Source organism: Salvelinus alpinus, chromosome 11 (assembly GCF_045679555.1).
Source record: "Salvelinus alpinus chromosome 11, SLU_Salpinus.1, whole genome shotgun sequence".
NCBI classification, from domain to species: Eukaryota; Metazoa; Chordata; class Actinopteri; order Salmoniformes; family Salmonidae; genus Salvelinus; species Salvelinus alpinus.
Window position 1 is genome coordinate 54757591 of NC_092096.1, and position 5000 is coordinate 54762590.

A 5000-nucleotide genomic window follows, 5' to 3' on the forward strand; every position below is an offset into this window, starting at 1 on the left:
AAGCAGGAATACACACATAAAGGCACGACTGACACACGCACGCACGCACGCACACACGCACGCTCCCACACGCTCCCACACACACACACACACACACACACACACACACACACACACACACACACACACACACACACACACACACACACACACACACACACACACACACACACACACACACACACACACAGATCATGACTTCAGCAGGTGTGCAGAGAGCTAACTTTTCTTTAATTTCATCAGACGTGGTGTGTTCTGAGCACACTGTGTATTAGACACACACACAGCGACACACAAGCGTGCCCATACCACTGTTGTCCACGTATTAATAACCAGTCCTCCAATGTCAATTTGAGCTCTCAAGGACTGTGGTGCAGAGAGAGACAGGGCCATGCAGAGAGGAGAGGAGAGGAGAGAGAGGGCCTTAATGTATTCACACTGAGTCCCGACACCACAGGAACTACAGGTTCAACTACCTACAATACCAGACTGGGTGGCTTGGGGGTTGTCAGCATAGAGAATAGCCTACCTGTTGTTTCACCACATTAGGTGGGAGAGATAGGATAGGATTCAAATAGTGTTCTAGATGAGAGAGAGCGAGAGAGAGAGAGAGAGAGAGAGAGAGAGAGAGAGAATGAAAAAGAGAGAGAGAGTGAGAGTGAGTGAGAGAGATAGAGAGAAAGAAAAAAGAGAGAGTGAGAGCGAGAGAGAGCGAGAGAATGAAAAAAGAGAGAGTGAGAGCGAGAGAGAGAGAGATGGGTTCTTGAGGGAAGGGCAATGAAAGGAGGAGGCTAGGTTATCCGCACGCTCCATCAGCTAGGGACACACACACACCGCTCAGAGTGCACACACACACGCATGGCGCATAGGGCATACACTGCTCAGAGCACACACACAATGCCTAAATGCACACACACACAATCACTCAAAGCACAGGTACACACTGTTAGTGACTAATCACACACTCTCCATAATGTACACTGAGATTAGGAACACCTAATTTGTCGCCCCCCCCCCCGCTCAATTGGACAGGGCATGGACTCTACAAGGTGTCGAAAGGGATGTTGGCCCATGCTACCACTTACACATTCAAGACCCTATGTTCACTCTGCTCTGCTTGTAATGCCATACACACACACACACACACTAACTCATCATGTACATTCATACAACTGTCAACTGACCCAAAAAATACAAAGAGAAACAAACGCATGACACGCACACTGAGCCGACACGCATCACTACGTCTCCATCGACTGCTGAAGCAATACACGCTGACCACAAACTCACTTACCAACGACACGCGCCACACTCTGCACATATGCTTCACTTGATCCATCCATCCGACACACACACACACACACACACACACACACACACACACACACACACACACACACACACACACACACACACACACACACACACACACACACACACACACACACACACACACGCACACACACACACACACGTAATACATGCTGAAGGATCTGGTGTTATCCAGCAGAGCTAGAGGAGGAATGCCCAGAGGGCCGAGCTCAGGGCTAGTGCCCAGAGAGCTGCCTGCCTGAATGGCTGAATGGAGCCCAGAGACAGAGCTGTGGGGAGGCGCGTGTGTGTGTGTGTGTGTGTGTGTGTGTGTGTGTGTGTGTGTGTGTGTGTGTGTGTGTGTGTGTGTGTGTGTGTGTGTGTGTGTGTGTGTGTGTGTGTGTGTGTGTGTGTGTGTGTGTGTGTGTGTGTCTGCCTGATTACTGTACAGACAGGCAAATAGCCATTACTGCCATGCTGTTTACTGTATACTGTAGCTATTGTATATGTGTGTGTGCCTTTTGCTCTGATGATATTTCACATGAAGGCTGTGGAATATCTGTTGGTGATGTGTGTGTGAGTGCAGGGCTCGACATTAACGCTGGTCTTCTTGTCCGGGACAAGTAAACCAAAATTGGCGGACAAGAAGAATATAGGTTTGAGTTGTCCGAATGGACATGTAAAAAAAAAAATCAATCCCACAACAATCCCAATATCAAACAATTACTCCGATCAGAATTGGATCAGAGAGGGCAACATTGGAATAATATTCAAATCTATTTTTCATGTACTTAAATAAAAAAAGCCGACATGTCAAAGTTTATGTGATATGCATATTGGTTACAGCCTCATGTATGAACCTATGCTGACATGAGGGAGGCGGCAGAAAATGTAGCCAAACTTTCATGAGACGTTTAATTACATAAATATAGGCTAAACACGTTTGACAAATACAATGAAGGATAATTAACAATAACGTCTAATGGCTTGATTCTGTCAACATATCCGAGGCACTGTTCGTTCATATTAAATGGTCACAAGACCAGAGAGTGAAGGACAGTGCATGTCGCGGACCGCACCCAACTTGAATCTGAGAGGAGGAGGTCAGAATTTTGAAACTATTTAACCATCAACTTCACTGTTTAAAACCTGGATATTTTATGTAATTGTATGAAACATGTCTTACCTTGTTTCAAAGTAGCCTAGCCTAAAATACAGCCATAGAAATGTTGAGGGAATTATTTTCTAAACACTTAAAGAAATGTAATTGTCCAGCAGCCAAAGGCATAATCCTAGTCATTTAAATAACCCATCCTAGTTGATGCATCTTTAGATCTCCCCTCTTTCTTAATTTCGAATTGATATTTTCATCTCTGTCAAATAGTGATGGGAAGTTTGTCTCTTTTTATCGACTCATTCAGTCAAAAGAACAACTCTTTCAACTAATTTCTTTCATTTGAGTCAGTAAAGCCGCAGACCTGTAAACGTGTGCCGTGTGCTTAAAAAACAAAGTACATTTGTTGATTGCTAGGCAAACAAATACGATTCTTTCTTTACTGCCGTGAAAGGTGATAAGCACAATATCGTTCTCGAACTGCATCCCCCCCAAACAATTTGTTCTCGAGTTCGAGTTTGTTGAGCAGAGCCTGTGTATGTTTTGGTTCTACAAAGCAGTGTCCATTTATAACATTAACAATAATTAATTAATTTAATTCATTCTTGCACCATGTGATCAATTATCAGTTCTAAACATGTCTTTTTCTTCTCTATGCTCAATATCTACATTTGAAGTCGGAAGTTTACATACACCTTAGTCAAATACATTTAAACTCAGTTTTTCACAATTCCTGACATTTAATCCTAGTAAAAATTCCCTGTCTTAGGTCAGTTAGGATCACCACTTTATTTTCAGAATGTGAAATGTCAGAATAATAGTAGAGAGAATGATTTATTTCAGCTTTTATTTCTTTCATCACATTCCTAGTGGGGCAGAAGTTTACATACACTCAATTAGTATTTGGTAGCATTGCCTTTAAATTGTTTAACTTGGGTCAAACGTTTCGGGTAGCCTTCCACCAGCTTCCCACAATAAGTTGGGTGAATTTTGGCCCATTCCTCCTGACAGAGCTGGTGTAACTCAGTCAGGTTTGTAGGCCTCCTTGCTCGCACACGCTTTTTCAGTTCTGCCCACAAATTTTCTATAGGATTGAGGTCAAGGCTTTGTGATGGCCACTAAAAATACCTTGACTTTGTTGTCCTTAAGCATTTTGCCACAACTTTGGAAGAATGCTTGGGGTCATTGTCCATTTGGAAGACCCATTTGCGACCAAGCTTTAACTTCCTGACTGATGTCTTGAGATGTTGCTTCAATATATCCACATAATTTTCCTACCTCATGATGCCATCTATTTTGTGAAGTGCACCAGTTCCTCCTGCAGCATAGCACCCCCACAACATGATGCTGCCACCCCCGAGCTTCACGGTTGGGATGGTGTTCTTCGGCTTGCAAGCATCCCCCTTTTTCCTCCAAACAGAACGATGGTCATTATGGCCAAACAGTTCTATTTTTGTTTCATCAGACCAGAGGACATTTCTCCAAAAAGCACGATCTTTGTCCCCATGTGCAGTTGCAAACCGTAGTCTGGCTTTTTATGGCGGTTTTGGAGCAGTGGCTTCTTCCTTGCTGAGCGGCCTTTCAGGTTATGTCGATATAGGACTCGTTTTACTGTGGATATAGATACTTCTGTACCTGTTTCCTCCAGCATCTTCACAAGGTCCTTTGCTGTTGTTCTGGGATTGATTTGCACTTTTCGCACCAAAGTACATTCATCTCTAGTAGACAGAACGCGTCTCCTTCCTGAGTGGTGTGACGGCTGCGTGGTCCCATGGTGTTTATACTTGCGTACTATTGTTTGTACAGATGAACATGGTACCTTCAGGCATTTGGAAATTGCTCCCAAGGATGAACCAGACTTGTGGAGGTCTACATTTTTTTTTCTGAGGTCTTTGCTGATTTCTTTTGATTTTCCCATGATGTCAAGCAAAGAGGCACTGAGTTTGAAGGTAGGCCTTGAAATACATCCACAGGTACACCTCCAATTGACTCAAATGATGTCAATTAGCCTATCAGAAGATTCTAAAGCCATGAGATCATTTTCTGGAATTTTCCAAGCTGTTTAAAGGCACAGTCTACTTAGTGTATGTAAACTTCTGACCCACTGGAATTGTGATACAGTGAATTATAAGTGAAATATTCTGTCTGAAAACAAATGCTGGATACATAACTTGTGTCATGCACAAAGTAGATGTCCTAACCGACTTGCCAAAACTATAGTGGTTGAAAAACGAGTTTTAATGACTCCAGCCTAAGTGAATGTAAACTTCCGACTTCAACTGTATTTTCCTGCGCATATATGACAGACAGTTGCTGGTCGTCTCTGGAGCCGCTAAACCGGAGGACCGTGTATTAATCCTGCTGTAAACCTCATTGCGGCCAGCACTAGCAGGTCAAACGAACGACTAAAATGAACGAGTCACTCAGAAACGTCTTAAAGCATTGTTGGTTAATAAGGGCTTGTAAAGTAAGCATTTCACTGTAAGGTCTACCTGTTGTATTCGGCGCATGTGACGTATACAATTTGATTTGACAAATCAGAACTCACGAGTCCGTAAAAAGAGACGTTCAAAAA

The 5000-nt window shown here is 43.3% G+C and overlaps 1 protein-coding gene across 1 annotated transcript in view; it reads right to left on the reverse strand.

Moving 5' to 3' along the window:
• The window catches only part of dnah2 (dynein, axonemal, heavy chain 2), a 234077-nt gene that overhangs the window by 134297 nt on the left and 94780 nt on the right, over window positions 1-5000 (reverse strand). The gene's annotated exons all lie outside the window — the stretch shown is intronic.